This window comes from Amphibalanus amphitrite, unplaced genomic scaffold, assembly GCF_019059575.1.
Source record: "Amphibalanus amphitrite isolate SeventyFive unplaced genomic scaffold, NRLGWU_Aamphi_draft 000564F_arrow, whole genome shotgun sequence".
Classification (NCBI taxonomy): Eukaryota; Metazoa; Arthropoda; class Thecostraca; order Balanomorpha; family Balanidae; genus Amphibalanus; species Amphibalanus amphitrite.
This window is the reverse complement of record NW_024882058.1, coordinates 191,415-212,719: the sequence shown is the minus strand read 5'-3', so window position 1 is coordinate 212,719 and position 21,305 is coordinate 191,415. Positions and strand designations below refer to the sequence as shown.

At 53.6% G+C, this 21,305-nt stretch overlaps 1 long non-coding RNA gene across 1 annotated transcript; it reads left to right on the top strand.

The window, feature by feature from the left end:
• The first annotated feature begins 5,476 nt into the window (after positions 1-5,476).
• On the top strand, positions 5,477-10,712 carry LOC122393929. The gene is made up of 3 exons (XR_006258778.1): positions 5,477-6,537; positions 8,107-8,385; positions 9,728-10,712. It is a non-coding gene; the product is annotated as an uncharacterized LOC122393929 (long non-coding RNA).
• The last annotated feature ends 10,593 nt before the right edge of the window (positions 10,713-21,305 follow it).

Sequence of the window (21,305 nt, the reverse complement as noted above, 5' to 3'; positions counted from 1 at the left end):
CCGCGTGGTCCGGTTTGGCCTGCCCATCCCGGCCGAGGCGTCCATGGCCGATGTAATCACCGCCATGCACGCCCACCTTCGGCGGCAGCGGAACGTGGTGATCGACCGCTGCGAGTTTAACATGCGGATGCTGGAGCCAGGCGAGTCAGTGGACGATTTTATCTGCGCCCTGAAGGAGATAGCGTCCTGCTGCGATTTTTGCCCGGGCTGCACCGATGATAGGTTCCGAGACCATCTGGTGGTGGGCACCAGTGATGACGAGGCCAGACGCCGCATGCTGGAACTGCCCGATCTGACCTTCCAGATGGCCGCCGACCTGTGCCGGGCGTCCGAGAGCGCCCGTCTCAACAGCTCGGCGATCCGTGGCCCGGGCAAGCCGTCTCTGCGCCGGCTCTCCGAGTACCGGCGACAACGCGGTCGGCCGAGCGGCGCGGACTCGCGCCCGGCCGACCAGACCCGGCGGTGTGACCGCTGCGGTGCCGCGCAGCACACGGACGGTCGTGCCTGTCCCGCCCTGGTTCGCACCTGCCACCGATGCCACGAACGGGACCACTTTTCCTCGGTCTGCCGGCATGGCGCGGGCACTGAAGAGCGGCGCCGGCAGACGCCTAGTTCCGAGCGCAGCCACCAGGGACAGGACTGGCGCCACCGTAGCGCGAGCAGCAGCCGCCAGGGGAGGGGCCGGCGCCACCGTAGCGCAATCAGCCGCCGCCGTGTCAGCACGGCTGCCGACGCGTCGCACCGGCAGGTTTCGGTGCTGGCAGCGAATGCAACCACGAGAGACACGGGGAACCGGCAGCAGTCAGCGCCGCCGGCAGCCCGGACGCCGGGCGCGCGCCTCAACAGTGTGACGGCCCACCGGTCGCCGCAGGTCTGGCTACAGCTGCACCTACCAAACGGAGTCAGGCGGTCGACCGTATGGACGCCCGACACCGGCGCGATATCAGCCCTCTCACTGCAACAAGCCGAGTCCGTGGGAGTGAGCAGAGCGGACCTCACGCCCTCCACGGCTGTGCTGTGGGCCGCCGACAGCCGCCGGCTGGACTGTGTGGGCACGTGCGCCCTCACCCTGCAGCTCGGTGACGTCATACAGACCGTGCAGGTGTCCGTTCTGCGAGCACTGCACTCACCACTGCTGTCGTGGCACGATTGTATCGGCCTGGGAATTCTACCGGCGAGCTTTCCCCGGCAGATTTGCCAGCGCGGCTCGGCAGCCGAGACTGGGACGGACGGTGGGGCACCGGAGCCGCCGCCGCCCGGCGAGCCGCCTGAGGCCCCCGCCGCCGGCAGCCAGCCCTCACTACGGCGCTGCAGCGGCACGACGGCGGCACCTGAGGAGACCCGGGACCTAAGCCGCGTCTCTGCCGCCGACCGGCCGGCCGCCAGCTCGGCCGGCGCCGACCCGACCGGACGGGCGCCGCCGCCCGGCCCTACGCGCGCGCCGCCGCCCGGCCGCGCGCACGGCCCGGCCGCCGGTGGCACCCCCTCCGCACGGCAGCGGCGGGCAGATTTCGGCAAATTGAAAGCCGAGTTCCCGAGGGTCTTCGATACGAAGTCGACCCTGCGGAAGATGACGGGGGAGCCGATGAAGATCGAGCTGACGGACGACGCCGTCCCTCACGCTGTGACCACCGCCCGGAATATCCCGTTCTGTTGGCGAGAGGACGTGCGACTGCAACTCGACGAGCTGATGGAAAAGGACATCATCGAGCCGGTGGAGCACCCCACAGACTGGTGTCATCGATCGTTCCTGTGGCCAAGGGGTCGTCAGACGGCACAGTGTCCGGCTGTCGGCTGACCGTGGACTTCACGAAACTGAACCGGTTCGTGAAGCGACCGACGTACCCGGTCCGCTCGCCTCAAGACGCAGTCGCCTTCGTCTCACCCGGCGCTGCGTACTTCACCAAGCTGGACAGCAAGGCGGGGTACCACCAGGTCCCCATCCGGCCAGAAGACAGAGACCTGACGTGTTTTATCACGCCGTGGGGCCGCTACCGGTACCTGAGTGCTCCAATGGGAATCGTCAGCTCTGGCGACGTGTACAACCAGCGCGGTGACGCCGCGCTCGGCGACATCCCGCGCACGTGTAAGGTCGTGGACGACGTCCTGGCCTATGACGCTGACTACGCCGCCCACCTGCAGCACGTGCGGCAGATTCTGCTGAGGTGTGACCAGCACGGTATCACACTCAACCCGGACAAATGTCAGTTCGCGGAAGACGAGGTCGAATTCTGCGGCTTTCGCATCAATTCGGCTGGCTATACCGCCGACGGCAAGAAAGTCCGTGCCATCCAGGCCTTCCCCAGGCCGGGCAACATCACCGACCTACGGTCGTTCCTCGGCCTGGTGACCCAGCTCGGCGCCTTCTCCCCAGAGGTCGCCGCCGCCGCCTAGCCGCTGAGACAGCTGCTGCGGCCGCGGAACGCGTGGCTGTGGACGCCAGCGCACGAGCAGGCGTTCAGCGCGGTGAAGATGGCACTCACGTCGCCTCCCGTGCTCGACTTCTTCGACCCTCGCCGCCGCACAGTCCTGAGACTGACGCCGCTCGCTCCGGCGGCCTGGGCTACTGCCTGCTGCAGCAAGACGCCGCAGGCCGGTGGCGACTGATCCAGTGCGGCTCACGCTTCCTATCGGACGCCGAGTCGCGGTACGCCGTGATCGAGTTGGAGCTGCTGGCCCTGGCCTGGGCCTGCAAGAAATGCAGCATCTATCTCGGCGGGATGCAGCGGTTTGAAGTCCTGACCGATCACCGGCCGCTCATCCCGATCCTCAACAGTAAGAGCCTTGCGGAGATCGAAAATCCGCGGCTCCAGCGGCTACGAGAACGGCTGGCGCCGTTCCACCTGCTCGCCACCTGGCGGCAAGGCAAGCTGCACGCCATCCCGGACGCGCTGTCGCGCGCGCCGGTGGATGACCCGGCGCCTGAGGACGAGGAAGCCGAGAGGGACGCCAGCCATCAGCTCGCCAGCGTGCTCTCACGGCTGGCCACCGACGGGGCGGACGACAGTCCCAGCCCGTTCAAAGACGCGGCGCTGACAGAGGTGCGCGCCGCCGCCGCCGCCGATCCGGAGCTCATCACACTCACTGACCTGATCCTGAACGGGTTTCCAGAGCACCGGTCACAGCTGGACCCGCGCCTCCGACCGTACTGGGGAGTTCGGGACCGGCTGGCCGTGGATGACGGCCTGGTGGTGTGCGGCCAGCGGCTCGTGATACCGCCCAGTCTGCGGCGCGCCACGCTCGAGCGCCTGCACGCCAGTCACCAGGGCGTCGAGCGCACCAAACGCCGCGCGCGGCAGGTAGTCTACTGGCCGTTCCTGGACAGTGACATTGCGAACCATGTCGGAGCGTGCCCGGCCTGCCAGCAGTACCTGCCCAGTCAGCAGAAGGAGCCGCTGATGCCGGAAAAGACGCCATCACGAGTGTTTGAGGCTGTCTCCGCTGACTTCTTCGCCTGGGCCGGCCGCACGTTCCTGGTATACGCGGACCGGCTGTCCGGGTGGCCGTTTGTGTCGCACGTGGCCGGCGAGGCGACTGCCAGAGACCTGGTCTGCAGCCTGCGCCAGATGTTCGCGGCCACCGGCGTGCCCACCACCCTCCGGACAGACGGTGGACCCCAGTTCACCGCCCGGCTCACCCGAGAGTTTCTGCGCCGCTGGGGAGTGGAGCACCAGATCTCCACACCGCACTACCCTCAGTCTAATGGGCACGCCGAGTCGGCGGTCAAGGCCCCCAAACGGCTCATCCAGAAGGCGACCAGCAGCGGTGAGCTCGACACGGACGCCTACGCTCAGGGGCTGCTGGAGCTGCGCAACACGCCGCGCGCCGACGGCCGCTCTCCGGCTCAGGTCCTATTCGGCCACCCGCTGAGATCGGCAGTGCCGGCGCACCACCGGTCCTTCGCCGACTGCGGACGGCGGACGACTGTGACGCCAGGGCCGCCGCGCAGCAACAGGAAACAGCCGAGCGGTACGACACGACAGCCCGCCAGCACAGCGCGCTCACCATGGGTCAGCGTGTGCTCGTCCAAGACCCGCGGTCGGGGCTGTGGGACCGCGTCGGCGTCATCACGGCGGTCGGACAGCGGCGCGACTACCTGGTCCGACTGCCCAGTAGCCGAGTCTACTGGCGGAACCAGCGCCATCTGCGACCCCAGAGATCTCTCATCTCGGAGGGCGCCGCCACACCTGCACCCGGGCGCCGGCAGCAGCTCGCTCCGAGCTCGGCACCCGACGGCACGGAGGAGACCGCCGCCGCTGCGCCGGCGGGCGGACAGCCGGCACCACCGGTACTGCGGAACAGCGCCGACGACCCCAGCTCAGTGCGCCGTGGGACGCGCCGCCGTCGCCGTCCGGCCCGACTGACCGTGCGCTGGGCGGACCAGACGTACGACTGAGTTCGTGCGTCCACACTGTGTGTGGTGTACATTTTTGTTTATGTGTTAGACCGTAGACGCAATGCGTATCTTGTACCGACGCATGCGTCTTGAGGGGGGGGGGGGTGTTGTGATGGGGCACGTTTTCCTTTCCCTTCATTTGGTCTCACCCCCCGGTCATATGGAAGCACATAAAAAATAAACAGTTCCATGGTCGCCGCCATCGTGTTTCGGTCGTCCTGTGTCGCTCCAGGGATATCGCCGTGTTAATCGCCACTACCGACCATAACAGAACTGACGCATCGGCGGAAGCGGGAGTCCGCAGCGGAGAAGCCTTCGTGGAGTGTACACGGGTGTGGGAAATGAATGCTAAGTGTATCCAAATTGAAGGCACTGCTCTCGAATGATATAAATACTAGAGATGTCAATCGGATGCCAATTTTTTGGTATACCGATACCAAACCGATACCAACTTGGTATTTGGTATTTCAATCCTAATGTACTTGGTATTTTGTTGGTATTATGAACCCTCACTTATGTATAAGAGGCTGAGAAATTGGTTAAAAGTCGGTATTTCCCTCATGTTATGAAGTTGGTTCGGTATCGGTATTTCTTCACGGTTTATGTTGGTATTTGGTTTGGAATTGGTATTCATATTTTCTATAATTGACATCACTAATAAATACTGAACAGCTTTGGATTGTTTGTATTCCAAATGTTTACTTTCAGGACGAGTACTCCTTGTCATTCGGTCGTCAACTCCTCTCTCCGACTCCGGCTTAGCGCAGGCACGTATAACCCAGAATTTGGCCGAGGGGGGGGGGGGGAGCGGAGGAATCCCGTAGAGAGAGCCTCCTACCTACAGAGGGCCCTCTACCCGAGGAGTCAGAGGGGCCCTAGTGGTCAGACACAGACACTAGCGGTTATTCACAGGAGGCCCCATGTAGTAAATTGAAGGACCCTAGGTGGTAGGCGAGTCGGAGAGCCTTGATTGTCCTGACGTAATTTTTTGGGGATTCCCATGAATTTCGTTCGTCTCCGACGTGATTTTGGCCAACGTGGGCCTTCTGCCAGCATGGGCCCTGAAAACCCCTACAGGGAGGCGCACCCCGTCCGTCCCCCCTTCTGTACGTCCCCGGTCGGTCCAGCGGCTCCACACGCGCCTACCGACACACAAGAAACTCTTGCCATTATGTTTGCTTCTGACGCAATCATGACAGAATTACGTTCTATTGATATGCATGCTGCCATTGCTTTGGAGTCGGTCTTTTGAATTTCTGCGTTTTTTTTTTTTTTTTGATCGGCTCCACTCTCCAGACAGCTGGCTCAGCCTGATCGACCAGAGCAATGCGACACCTATACCAACTTGATACCAACCTACTTGGCGGGGTGGTCAATTCATGAAGTGCGAATGCGAAACATGGCAATAGATGGCGGCAGGCGGAACGAACAGCATGGGGAAGGCTGGGACACGCATTGAGAAATGAAATCCGTCACTTCCCAGATTTCGAACGCATCCATAGAGTGCATTACTTTTATGTGCTTGCGTTCGGTCTTGGGATTTCTCAGCAGATGTCGCCAACAGTAGAGAGATTGATCTAGAATGTCTCGTTATCGGAAAAGTATGGTAGCCATACACCAAATGGTTTTTGCGTATAGCTACCATATTACTTCCGATATGACTGTTGACATTACTGCGGATATGACGGAGCAGTGCATTGGCAATATGCCAAGGGCAGTAACATGCCGTCAGTCACGTCAGTCATCGGCCTTGGCTATCTGTAAGAATCTTGGCAGGAATCTTGGCCTTTTCTTGGACCCATAGCCTCGGCCTTCGACCAATCATATCGCCGAATTCGCAGGCGGTGAGAGACAAATACGGCGTGCCAAAGACATATTGGGTGTCTCAAAATCACTGAGAACTCTATAGCTCAAAACTGAAGCCCTGCACTCTTTTATATCTACCCCGTAACCCGTTGAGTGGCATTCTTGTGAAAATTATGTAAAGATATTTATCAGAATAAGGTAGAAGTGTAGGGGGTGGCAGGTGAGGTGCAGAAGGAGAAGAAGAAGAAGTTGTACCTATCCAGTAATTTTATCTTGATTTGTGGATTAGACGAAGACTAGATTTTGATGAAGAAATCGACAAACTTGAACTGCAGGTAAGGTGTTGGTTTGTCATGCCGATTGTCTTGAAACCCTTTCCTTTTAATCTTCCAATTAAAATCATCAACTCCTATCCAAACCACCAAAGAAACGACAGATCTCACTCAGTCCAAATTTTCGTTCAGAGGCCAGTATTACTTTACCCGATTTACCAACAAAAATAGCTGCCTGGAATTTTTCTCCTCATATATCCATTCCACGTAGGTACAACATACAGAGGGTAAACGCGATAGGCATGTAGGTAAGCAGGGAGGGCTTCACCATTTATACTCCATATGTGAATTAGCCTTTAGGCAAAATAATCCGGCAGGTGGCTATTTTCTGTTTGTAAAACTGGCCTCAGATGGAGTGCTATTAGGTATTTGATTTACCATCACATGATCAGGCATCAACTAAGTTTGTGGTTTTAGAATCTTGAAAAACTTTCTTGGGAGTGGCACTTGGTAGACATCCGTTTGAGATTCTGCTAGAGCAATAGCATCGCGCTCAAGCCAGCCAAATTTTAGACTGCCAACACAAGAAAAAAAATGTTTGGTTAATCAGATTTCAGGCTTCAAAATATTAGGTAAAGCATCAATAGGCATTTAATTCAATTCTGGTGGTAAAAATCATGACCATATGTTGGCATGACATCAATTTTTAATTTGTTGTACAACTTGCTGTATATTGAGGCTTGAAGATGCTCAAATAGATGATATTTTTGATGCGTGTGTTGATTAAGACTGAAGTCCAATGAAAATAAAAAGCAGAAATTATCCTGAACTTACCTTCCCTACTAACCTTCAACCTCCAACCTATCAGCCTACAAACCACCATTCAGGCTTCATCTACACGCAGGTTTAACATTTTATGATAAAGTAAAAAAATCTCAGCTTGTAATCCAATGTCTTTCAAAACCAATTGGGCTTTTTGGCCTTGCGAATGGTAAACGGAGAGAGAGAGAGAGAGAGAGAGAGAGAGAGAGAGAGAGAGAGAGAGAGAGAGAGAGAGAGAGAGAGAGAGAGAGAGAGAGAGAGAGAGAGAGAGAGAGAGAGAGAGAGAGAGAGAGAGAGAGAGAGAGAGAGAGAGAGAGAGAGAGAGAGAGAGAGAGAGTTACCTAACTCTATCATGTAAAAACTGTTTTGAGAAAATAGCACTGTGTTTTATCCTGGCTTCATAACTCTCTAACGTCCTTGAAACACCTGCTTGTTTTCTGACAATTGGTGATACAGAGAGGGTCTGCATTAATGTCCAAGTATGGTCATTTAGGATCAATTTTTGGTGCCCTCGTTTTATATTATTCCATCAGCCTTAGTTTGCCCAACTGACATGCGCTGAATTTGTCGCATGTGACGTTACACCTGACGTGCGCCGAAATTTTAGGTGGAACCCTGCCACTACGCCAAACATAAGTTATGGCATGATCACTGCTCAGTTGGGCAGGTTCACCAGAACAGCTTCATGGGTGCAAAATGACCACCGCAGCGCCCGTAAACCCTAGTAAACAAACAAGCAAACATCAGTTGCGCAGTTAATGCCAATTTTTACAATTTTGATTGTCTATTGATATTGTTTGGTCTTTTCAGGACTCGTGGCGCTGCTCGCCTCTTCGCCAATGCGAATGCGTTCTCTGAGGACAACCCGCCCAAGGCTACCATGACGAAGCCACGCCACCGCGCCGGCTATAGACTCACGGCCTGAAGCGAGTTTGGGCGCGACGGCTGGCGAGCCAAGGCGGCGGAAAGTCGTCTGGCGGAGCTCCCGTCTGAGGCGAGCTTGATCTGGTCAGACAGCTCCGCCACCGATGGTGTGCTAGATGGAGGAGGAGGGGCCACCCCCCCCCCCTGAACCGCGACATCCGAGAGGTGCGTGTCGTGACCATCCGGGGTGACCGGATGCCCCCGGTCCACCCCGGCACATGCCCTGATGGCGGAGGCGGGACTCGCCCCGGTGGCTGAGCGCCGCACGGCCTTAGCGGCGCGGCTGCTGGCCAAGGCGCGCGCCCTGCCGGAGGACGACCCGCTCCGTACCGTCGCGGACCGAGAGGTTCGTTCCCGCCTCAGCACGGTGTCCAGCTGGCGTGGAGTCGGCGAGGAGGCCTGGAGGGAGGCGGGCATCACACCGCCGATCGCTATCGAGCCGCTACTCCCCCGACCAGCCGCGCCATGGGAGCCGCCCCCACCAGTCAGCTTCTGCCTCGACGTCGGTGCTGCACTACCACCGTCAGCAACCGACGAACAACGAAGAGACGCCGCGTCACACCACCTTGCGGGTCTCCCACAATGTGCCACGTGGGTCTGGACAGACGGTTCCGCCACGGAGGGGGTCACAAACGGAGGCGCCGGCGCCCTCATCGTGTGGCCGGACGACGAGACGGCGGAGATCCGCACACCGGCCGGCCGCATCTGTTCCAGCTACCGGGCCGAGATGGTCGCCCTGCGGGCGGCTCTCAACCACCTGCTGGAACACCCCGCGCATACGGAAGACCCCGTCGTCATATGCACGGACTCTCAGTCCGCACTAGCGGCGCTCCGAGAGGGGCCAGCGGCCCAGAGCTCCCCGCTCGGCTCCGAGATATGGGACGCCCTACGCCGGCTGACGACGGGTGGCCGCAGAATCCACCTCCAGTGGGTGCCATCCCACTGCGGCCTCGGCGGCAACGAGGAAGCCGATCGACTCGCGGGAGAGGCCGGCGCCCTCGACCAGGAGGACACCATGGTGGACGTCCGCACCATCCACCGCGCCGCAGCCAGGTCAGCGCGCGCCCGTACTGCCCAGGCCTGGCCGGCCGGGTGGTACAGAGACCTGATGGGCGGCCGACTCCCACCACCAGTATCGGGTGAGGACCGGTCGACCGCGGTGGATATCCACCAACTGAGAGCGGGCCACTGGTCCAACTCCAACCAGTGGCGTCACAGAGTCGGGCTGGCGCCCTCCCGGCAGTGCGAGCAGTGTCCGGACCACAGCTGCCCTGCGGCCCGCTGCTTAGTATGCCGGGAGGAGGCAGACACCCCAAGGCACGTCCTGCTGCGCTGCCCGGCTCTAATCTCCACTAGACTCAGACTGCTGGGATCCATACACCCCAGAGAGGAGGACGTCCGGAGCAGCGACATCATGGCGGCCATAGTGACCGCGTACAGGTCGCTCCTGAGCCGGACGGCTACGTCCCGCTAGGGACGGAGGGAGCTACAACAACAACAACAACAGGTGCGTGTCGCGGCAGGCGCCCTCTGCTTTAGCACGCGCGGCGAGCTATTCGCCCTAAGAGCGGTGTTGGAGGAGCTGGCCGGACGGATGGTACCGGTCGATATGGGTCGACCGCCGTCTATCCCAACGGTAGCGCCGATCGACGTGGGCACTTTCTGCAAGGCAGGCGCGCGCGCGCGACAGGCGCGCCACGGCAGGCGCGCGCGCGACGCTGCGCGCGCCTGGCAGCGGAACTGGCCGGACGGATGGTACCGGTCGATATGGGTCGACCGCTGTCCTGGCTCCGTCCTGGAGGCCGACCGTGCAGTCGTTATCGACATCCGCCAGTACCTGCTCTGCATCGGCCGCCTCCCGAGGCCGGATGCCCACAATGCAACGACGTGGAGTGCCCTGCTGCCCGATGCCGCGTCTGCCGCGAAGAGGCTGGCACTCCACGGTATGTGCTGCTGCGATGCGCGGCGCTGGCGGTGTTGCGACAAAGAGCCTCGGCAGCTGAACTGCTTCAAGCGACGTAACGATATCTGCCCTCCCCTCCCCTATCGAGCCGCGTGGGTGTGGACGGACGGGTCGGCAGACGCGAGAATTTGCAGCGAAGGAGCTGGGGTCTACGGGGAGTAGCAGCACGAATGGACTGATGAGCCGCGTGTCCCGGCCGGTCCATTCTGCTGTTCCAGCTCCAGGACCGGCCGCGCCGTCGCCACCCGTCCGGCGTCAGTGGAGGACCGCTCATCAGCTGTCGATTTTCATCAGTTTCGTTTGGACCACTGGTCGGGCTCCTGCCAGTGCCGACATTGGGTTGGGCGGAGTCCTACCGATGAATGCCGCGAGTGCTGCAACATTGGCTCGGTACATCTCGGTACATTTTCCCGAGTCTGGTGTGGCTACGGGGAGACGGATTTGGTGACCCTGGCTGCCGCCGTGAGAACCATCCAGAACCGTACGGCTATGCTGCGGCAGCGGCTGAAAGGAACGCAACAACAATAACTACAACAGCAGCTGCTAATGAAAGGGGAAATCATGGAGCCGGATGACCCGGCACATGGCGCTCAGCCAGCTGAGAATGAGAGCCGCTATCAAATCGCCAGCAGGGTGCTGCGGCTGGTAACTGACGACCTTGGTAGAGAGAGCGCCTCCGCTGATGCGGATGAAACTACCCCCTCTCGGGTTTGTTTGACGCCGTCTCCGTCGACTCTTTCGCCTGGGCCGGCTGGCGACCGCGACATTTCTTGTGCAGTGACTCGTAACTATATTCACCAAACTTTTAAAACTCCTCACGTTAGCATCTTTAAAGAATGTTTCCCTTGTACACTGCTGCAATGTCTTATGTAGGCATATTGTAGGTACAGTCTAAACGAGTGTGGAATGCTTTGTTGTGCTTGTTCTGTATTTTGTTTGCTATTTATCACGGTGACTATAATTTATTTTGACCAACCCTTGCCTTGTTACAATTTTAGTGGATGGTTTCTGAACTGCTGTTTGCATTATAGATGTTGCTAGTGCGTAGACGCCAAAGATTACTTTATACCTATTGACGCGCCAGATAAAGGAGGTGAAGTATTCCTCTGATCTATACCTACGAAATTCCTTTATGTGTGTTTTGTAATCGATATTGGCGGTTTTCTTATGTGATGCGGTGTACGAGTAGAGCGTGGCTGAGGAAGGCGATGTTTAAAGTTGCTAGTTATTTTTCAATACATCTATGATCGGACTGTCGTGCTTGCTGTAGGTCGGACTCCGTTCTTGATGGTGATTGGACGCACGTGCCGGTAGTTCACAACAATGCGGCTTTCGATTATAGTATAGATTTAGATGCTTTTAAAGTGTTTGTATGCGTAGTCCTGAGTTTGGAGATATTATCCTTGCGGGCTCCTTGCCAACAGATTGTCCACTTCTGTGTCCAGTACTCATCCCACTCACGAGGCTCAGTTGTGTTTGCCAACCCCTATACGGAAACATTGGCCAGATGACTGACTACTACTGAAATTTTAAGAAGCGTGGGCAGTAGGGCATAACGAACGGTCCTCAGGTTCAGTAGCCGCGGAGCACCTTCAATTAAGGGGGGGGGGCACCGCCGACTTTTGGTCCCATTCTTTCCATGCAGCGCCCATAGGGCTAATGTTAAAATGCCAAAATCAAAGGGGCACGGTGCCCCGGTGCCCTCCCCGTTCCGCCGCCTATGCTCAGGTTATTTCTGACCTGACAGGCTCAGGGAGGATTGCTCTTTGTTGTTTTTCTCCGATGAACCCTCTTGCTGCACACTGGCTGATCCAAAGGATGGAAGGGACGGGGGGGGGGGGTGCAGACGTAAGGAAAAAGAAGACAATGTTCTTTCCTTAGCGCACGAAATCAATTCTTAAATGAAAATAAAACGAATAAGCTTCCGTTAAGAAGCCCCCGTTCCGTATCTTCCGTTCCATTCCACGACTCCCACGTTCCAGTGACTTGCTGCAGTAGCGTCATCTATACCTCGCCCTTACTGCCGGGAAGGCCGCGAGTTGCGACATCTATACTATGTCTAGGCCTGAAGTATTCATCCGCCACGATGCATTTATTTTTGTCAATCGGTTTGGTCCTTCTGGCCGGATAGGTCGTCAGAATTATCTGAAGGTGCCTGAAATGTCTCGTTAGTGGAAAAAATGTCTCGTTAGTGGAATTCCACTATCTGGCAACTAGCCCTATGTAAACGCGGCTAATGATTGGGCATCGTGATGAAACTATTATTTTCATTTGTCCTCCGTGGGTAGTATTCCAGAATGCGACATTGTCTGAATGATAGAAGCTCGGGCTTGGGCGACTGAGTCCAGAGTTCAGGCGACTCACAGCAGTCTGCTTGGTTCGCTGGCCCCGCCCGGCGGCCATATATGTATGTCCTTGCCCTGTCACGCCTAGCGATCGGCTGGTTACCTTCCAAAGCTCCAAGAATGACGGCCAGTCGCACTGAAGGGGACGAAATTCGACGACACTTGGGACTAATCATTTCGCTAATTGTTTTACGTGTATTTCACTAACCCACGCCCCACTGGGGGTCCTAGATTTCCACGCCCTGCTGGGGGAGGGAGGTGTTTGAACACCCTCTTCTAACTCGGCTCCTGGGCCACGCTGCGATACGCAGCAGGCGGCGTTCGAAAGAGCGTTAAAAATAAAGACGAAACTACTTTGATTACTTTTTGGTCATGTCAAAGATCAGGTCACTAGAGGTCAAAGATGGCCAACTTTCGCCGACTTCCAGGTCGAATGTCGAAAATTTTAAAAGAAGTCGACGCATAACTCGGGAACCAATAGAGCTACAACGTCGCAGGAAAGCGCATTTCATAGCCCTATCAACTCTCTTTCTGCGTATTTCTTTCAGATGTGACCTAAAGAGGACAGTTTTTCACCAAAATTGACTGATTATGGCGTCCCTCTGACGTCGATTCCGGCCGCCCTGTTGGGATCTCCGTATTTTCCTTTTGTCCTGAGTGCCAGAATGAATGCAGAAAGTGTATATAAAGTTTCGTGGCAGCCTTTGTTCAGGAGGTTTAGAGAAAAAAGAGGGCATGGGACGTTTCTTCCCCCTCCCGCCTAACCGGGCACGGGATAACGTTGTTTGACGATCTATCATACGCCACTTACTGACTGTCGCTCAGTGGACTTTGGCCGATCCAGGAGCATAGCCAGAAGCGGGCGTGAAAGCGTCTCCAACCCGAACCCCCGCTTCAATGTTTTATCCTCACACGGTGTCAGTGACCACTGACCAGTGTAATGTAGTGCGGCGCTTCACCTGTCTAAATTTGTGTCGCTCACAACTAGCAAAACCAGTCTGGCCCACAAAACTAGTCCGCGGCCGCCCTCGCTGTTTCCGATTGGATGGAATATGGCCCAACAACAGGTCATACCCACGTGCCCGCCACAATCACAGGTCACGCCCACCTCCCTGTCCCCGGCGCGGTCCGGACTCCCGGATGTTCAGATTCCCGGATGCATTGTAAATCGCAGCTTTATCGTCACAAAGTTTACATAAAATTTTGTAGACGGCATTTTTGATGTGGCAGCGGCCTGGAAGCCCTGATTCGCATGTGGCACAGCGTTTGGCGCCAGCAGGGCAAGGGGGGCTTTCTAACACTGATTTAAAAATATCCGAATCCGTAGAAATAAGGAACCAAAAACCATGTTTGAACACCCAAACCTCATCTTGGCCACTTCTGCAGCGCCCATCGTACGCCCCTACATAACTTGTGTGTACATATCCATAAATTAATTTAAAAAAATCAATGATCTTGTATTTTAGGCTGTGCAAGACACACGAAGTTTCATACATAGCATTAGATTGAGATTGTATAGTGTATATTGCATATTGTATATTGCTTAGTGTATATCGTAGTATATATTGTATATTGTGTATTATAGATTGTACCTATATTGTAGATTGTATATTGTGTCAATTGTCATTGATAGAATTTTAGGCTGTGCAAGACACACGAAATTGCATGCATAGCATTTGATTGAGATTGTATATTGTATATTGCTTAATGTATACTGTAGTATATAACTATTGTATATTGTGTATTATGACATATTTTTGCCGTTTCGTAATGTTGAAGGAACGTGGTTTAATTTCCATAATAGTCTTGAATTTGCAAGCAGCGGTGTGCTGGCAATTGCACGTGTAGATAATTAAAAAAGTCGCAGGGTATAACTGAATTATTTCCATATGTGAATAATTCCGTTATACCATGATTTTCTTCCCAGTGAAGGTTTTCTATATTCTGTGAGCACATGAACCATTCACGAGAAATTTTATCTCAATTGTTGCACAGTTTATTATTGCCCATAGAGATTGATCTAAACCTAGCTCATCCACATGGAATCGCAATTTCATGCACTTCTTGCAATGTCCAATGCTTCATTTTTGCATCCTAACCTAGCGTGACGTCATTTATGACGTCAAAAAGTTCACAAGTTTTTTCGTCAATAACTCCTGATAAAATTGAACTGGCAAGTCGAAAAAGTCGCCAATGGACTCGGGAAGACCTACCGAATCGAATTATATACGATATAACCTCCTCCGACCAACTTCGTGACCTGAGTGCCTCTGACCTGACTTTGACCCGATGTGAACACCTTATGTTGACCCCACCCAAACAAAAGTGTACCATTTGACGCACCGGAGCATGACAAACATGATGGTACTAAAATCGCGACTCTGCGCCGTTTTTTGGCAAAGTTATTTCTTAAAACCCGAAATCGTATTTTGGCCCTCGGGGCACTTGACCTGACCCTCAGAGGCCACCAGTTGACCTGAGACTTAAACCGTGCATCAATCGCTGCGTCCCCGGTCCCGTAACGGCACACATGCTCGTTTTTCCCGCGAGGCTAGCTCAATTAGGGCGAGGGAGTCGTAGCCGCCCACTCTGTGGTAGGTATGTAAAAAAAAAAAACTGATAAGTCTGGTGATGATCGATGCAAGATTCTTACAGATAATGGTTGATGAAGGTAGGGTATAAGCTATTAAAGATAAGTGAAACAAATTTGCAGCCCTCAGTAGCCTTGATTTATGCAATAAGAGTTATAGAACGACTGTAAGCTGCAGGCTCAGCTCTTCAGTTTCTATTCTACCTATGCCTGCAAACACAATACAATCAATGGAAGAGTAATAATAGTTAAATTATATTTTATTGATGCTTTTCAAGTTTCAATGGTAACTATGTCACCGATGATTCAATATTATTTGCACGGTATCATTAACCACCACACGTTTAAATATTTAGTATCTAAAATAATGCAGTAAAGTAAGCTGCGCCACATCTGCCGACAAAATCTGGTGCCAACTCAAGGTCAAACGGAAAATGTGGTCACGTGACCAATGTCCGGCAGCTGTATATACCTATGTATGTACCTATGTATGGGTATGTTGCTTTTGATCGCGAAAGCGCTAAGCCCTGGCTCGCGTTTGTAGGTAGCTAGTCAATACTCGTTCCATTTCGGCACAATGTGTTGGCTTCTTTGCTCTTAACGGGCAACTTTTGCGTCTAGTCTGTTGATGTTCCGCTCGTTTCGATGTTTCGTTCGGATTGCATTGACCTAAGTTTGGTCTAATAAAAGTGAAGCCTTTGAGCATATACATTGTATTATGACATATTTTTGCCGTTTCGTAATGTTGAAGGAACGTGGCTTAATTTCCATAATAGTCTTGAATTTGCAAGCAGCGGTGTGCTGGCAATTGCACGTGTAGATAATTAAAAAAGTCGCAGGGTATAACTGAATTATTTCCATATGTGAATAATTCCGTTATACCATGATTTTCTTCCCAGTGAAGGTTTTCTATATTCTGTGAGCACATGAACCATTCACGAGAAATTTTATCTCAATTGTTGCACAGTTTATTATTGCCCATAGTCTTGATCATTGCCAATCACTTGCATTTTTCGCATTGCAAGTTTTAGCTGGCACTTAAAGGCTTGTTTGTAGATGTAATTATACAATATTTAGCGCATTCCTGATTGAAATAAACAAAAGCAATTTCTAAGTCAGCTTTTGTAATTGTAATTTGCACATATTTGCCTTAGCAATATGAACGACAGTGATGATGAAACCGTAGATAGTCAAGATAGTAATTTGGCCTCACAGGAACTGCACGATAGAGCAGCAGAATCGATCCCTAAAAACACAAGGAAAACGACTCACTGGGCGTTGGCAACATACAAGAAGTGGGCACAGAGAAGACGCCAGGTCAAATATGTCAAGGACGATATAACTGCGTATGGCCAAGATCTCGCGGCACTTGACAAAACGCTGTACAAGTTCTATGGAGAAGTCCACACAGTAGAAGGCTTGCAGTTTACTCCGAGCTCGCTGCAAGTTCTGCGAGCTGGGCTACAGCGTCACCTGTCAGAGATGCTGGAAGATATGCCAAATATGGCCACACACCCTACTTTCCGCAAGTCAAACGAGCAGTTCAGAGCCGCTAAAAGACGATTTGCTTTGGAGGGCAATCGGGCTGAGGGCACTGCCAAAATGCCTATGGATCCTGCGGACCAAGAAGTCGTCAGGCAGTATTTCGCCAGCGAAAAGACTTACGAAGACCCCACAGTGCTGCAGCAATACGTTTACTACATGCTGTCTATGACGTTTGGCTATCGTGGCCGTGAAATTTGGCACCAGCTGAAAAAAGACAGTTTTGTAGAGGGAAGGGATGCGCTCGGAAGGGCCGAGATAAGGATGGATCAATCCCTCATGGAAAAAAACTATCAGCACACGGGTCCAAGCTCTACCTGCCGACGAGTCACATCTCTAACAGACGACCCGGAGGCAGGAGTCTTTCTGTACACTACGCTGAAGCTCTACTTGTCAAAGCTGGATGAGCGTCAACCAGCTTTCCTTCAGAAGCCAAAGACAGCTCTGCAAATGCTGCAGGAGCCGGACAGTGACTCCTGGTACGTGAACGCGCCGAAGGGGAAAAAACGCCATCGACAGCATGATGCCGACAATAAGTGCCTCTGCTGGCACTTCTAAAAGGTACACAAACCACTGCATCCGGCACACCTTGGGAACCAACATGCTTCGGCTTGGGTATCCCATCGCAGCGATCCAGGCCCGGCTTCGTCTGAGGTCCTCTAGAACCCTGGAGTGGTACACTTCGCACCGTACGGCGCAGGAGCTGACGGAAGAGACGAGAGAAGTGACGAGACCACTGCGAGGACTCAGACCGCCGGAAATGGCCTCAGGCGGCGCCGGACCGCTCGGCCCGTCGAAGCCCGTATACCCTGAACGGCGGCAGCTGCTGGAACAGCCGAGCACAAGCGGTGCTGGACACCAGCAGGCTGGACAGGAGCAGCTGCTTGGACAGCCGAGCACCAGCAGCGGTGGACACCAGCAGGCTGGACGGGAGCAGCTGCTTGGACAGCCGAGCACCAGCAGCGGTGGACACCAGCAGGCTGGACGGGAGCAGCTTCTGGGACAGCCGAGCACCAGCAGCGGTGGACACCAGCAGGCTGGACGGGAGCAGCTGCTTGGACAGCCGAGCACCAGCAGCGGTGGACACCAGCAGGCTGGACAGGAGCAGCTGCTTAGACAGCCGAGCACCAGCAGCGGTGGGCACCAGCTCATGTTGCTACCAGGACAGGAGCAGCTGCTGGGACAGCCGATCGCCAACGGCGCTGGACACCAGCTCGTGGTACCGCCAGGACAGGAGCAGCTGCTTCGACAGCCGAGCACCAGCAGCGGTGGACACCAGCAGGCTGGACGGGAGCAGCTGCTGGGACAGCCGAGCACCAGCAGCGGCGGGCACCAGCTCATGTTGCTACCAGGACAGGAGCAGCTGCTGGGACAGCCGATCGCCAACGGCGCTGGACACCAGCTCGTGGTACCGCCAGGACAGGAGCAGCTGCTGGGACAGCCGATCGCCAACGGCACTGGACACCAGCTCGTGGTACCGCCAGGACAGGAGCAGCTGCTAGGACAGCCGATCGCCAACGGCGCTGGACACCAGCTCGTGGTACCGCCAGGACAGGAGCAGCTGCTGGGACAGCCGATCGCCAACGGCACTGGACACCAGCTCGTGGTACCGCCAGGACAGGAGCAGCTGCTGGGACAGCCGATCGCCAACGGCGCTGGACACCAGCTCGTGGTACCGCCAGGACAGGAGCAGCTGCTGGGACAGCCGAGCACCAGCAGTGGTGGACACCAGCAGGCTGGACGGGAGCAGCTGCTGGGACAGCCGATCGCCAACGGCGCTGGACACCAGCTCGTCGTACCGCCAGGACAGGAGCAGCTGCAACTCGTGTCCGGACACCAAGGGTTTCTTTATCCAACCTTTTCTGGACATCAAAAGGTGTTCTATGGTACGTTTAACAACTGCACGTTCAACTGAGGCTGACTGTTCTTACTCAGTGTGAGGCTGACTGGTTGAGGCTGTCTGTCTTTACTATGGGTCTCACGGATGGTGAGGATTCAGAACGGTAACGGAAATACAACATAGTCAGCAATGCTGTTTTTTTTAATACCGAGATTATCTCAGCAACGGAACAATGGCAAAGGCTGCAAATGCTACAACTGAACGAGGGAGGAACGAGGGGAGAGAGAGAGAGAGAGAGAGAGAGAGAGAGAGAGAGAGAGAGAGAGAGAGAGAGAGAGAGAGAGAGAGAGAGAGAGAGAGAGAGAGAGAGAGAGAGAGAGAGAGAGAGAGAGAGAGGAAAAATGAAATATATTAATTAGGTACGGTATAATTTATGTTATACAGTCTAGCAATGCTTATCTTCACAGGGAATAAATTCTGTTATACCCTTTGAAGTTAATCTCTTCCCCCAAAATACTTCCATGCCCCGTTTTCTTATTCTCGTCCCCCAAAGAAAACCCCTTTAACACTCATAGCTACAGATGTAATGATGGTGTATTGAACTTCTATATAGTTTTTTTGTGAAGAAATCAATCTCGATAAGTGTTACCTATGTTTAATGTTTAAGTTATTGCATGATAAATGCACGAAAGCTTAACGGGCTAGCGAGGTTAGCATTTGATTCTGATGCATCATTCTAGGGAATCCGACTCCTTATCGTACGATCTTGTATAAATAATTCATATCTTAAAAGGATTTAGCATCAAAACGACAAAAAATTGCCATAATATAGTTAACTCCGCTGGATGCTCGGTATACCGGGCAGTATTCGGCCAGATTTCCCATAGGATATTTACATTTCATGCACTCGTAAACTCGTGCATGAAATGAGAAAATAGCACTCATTTCATTCGTGCAATTTTCAAAATAGTACCCTCACTCCGTTCGGGTACTATTTAGAGGCAAATTAATACCCTCACTTCGTTCGGGCATTAATTTAAATATCCTTGGGAAATCTGGCCGAATAATGCCCGGTATACCGAGCATCCAGCGGAGTTAACTATATTATTACGACTTTGCGCCGTTCACGCATGTTAAAGAAGTATGCTTAAATCTTGATAGCACGAGTGATTTTTGCAGCATCGGAGGGCTGTCTGTAAACGCGCGCGTGATTTCAGTTTTTTTTTTTTTTAAGTAAAACGTCGGTATAACCAAGGCCATCTATAGAAGGTAGTCACTCCCCCGCCGACCAATCAGAGACAGATCCTGAGTGACGTCACCCCTGATGCTCGCAAGGGGTACTCCATTCCTTTCAACGTAATAATGACTAATTTCGTTTGAAGATTATTGATGGCACTCTTCACATACCGCTCAGCCGTTGATGTCAATGGAAAGCCCAACTAATTTTCCAGCGACAAAAAAGAGCAGCAATATGCTAAGAAATGGCCGGTTTTGAAGATATAGACGATTTAAAAACCCTCTGCAGCAGCAGGAAAGCAACGTAAAAACGCATCGAGCTTATATTTTTACTATGGATAATTCATTTTTCAGTAAGTTTTTAGATATGGTATAGATTTGAGTTACAACTTTATTACAATATTTTTATTACTTGAAACTTTATTTCAAAATAATATTTTCAAAAATGGCAGCTGTTGGCCAGTAGCTTGGGAGCGATTGTGGCGCACCGCGCCATTAATTGTCCTGAGGCCCCCTTATGATGTCATCAAAAGTGGAGTGACATGGGCCTGGGTATAACAGAAATTAATCCCGGGAATAATATTGTTAATCAGACTTTTTCTTCCCGTGGTGGAGCCCAAATATTTGTTTCGCAAGAACTTGCACGTTTCATGAAAATTTATACATTTTAACCCTCGCCCGTATAACGTATTGGACATTGGTGTTTTTCCAGCCGCGAACGTATAAGGGGGGGGGGGGTCCGTTGGACCCCCCCCCCCTTGCCGTTTCGCCCCTGATCGAGCTAGAGCTTCGCGGAAAAAACGAGCGTGTTGCCCGTGACGAGAGGAAGCCGATGATACCTTATTTTAAGGTCCTAGGTCATTGGTTGACCTTCCAGGTCAGGTCAATGACCCAAAAGTCGGGAAAATCGGGACCTGTTAGAACGTCGTAAAGTGTGACTGCTATGGGGTTTTTCGGGGCGCTGATCACGAATATCATGTTAGTTTTGATCACAGATGATGTCTTTATGCATTTAGTCCAGGTCGGGTCAGGTCAGGTCAGGTCAACCAGTAGGGGTCCTGCCGGGTATTCCTAGTAGGTATCAACCGCCTCTGACAGCTTCGTAACATGTTACGAAGGCACCAAAACTACTTAGTAAATGTTCATATGGTTGCTAAATTCGAATTCAGCTCCAAAAACTGGCCTAGAAACATGTAAAACTCGAATAAGTGAACCGAGGTCACCAAAGGTCAATGACCTGACCTGAACTTCAGATGACCTTGACACCCACCCTAATGCATGGGGGCAACATCATATCACATGTTTGAACGCTTGAAACCACGAAAAGCCTGCAAACGCGCGGCTAATGAGAGCCGACATACGCCGAATCGCGATTCCGGCCAAACATGGTCTCGAAAAGTAGGTCACAGGTCAAAGGTCATTGGGGTCAGGGTCATGAAATTTTAAGGGTAGGTGTAAAATTGATTAACGCGAGGGTACTGAAAGTTTCGTCGCGATCGGCCGTTTTTTACGCGAGTTAGTCGCGAAAAACCATGGGGGGTCCGTTCGACCCCCCCCCCCCCTATACGG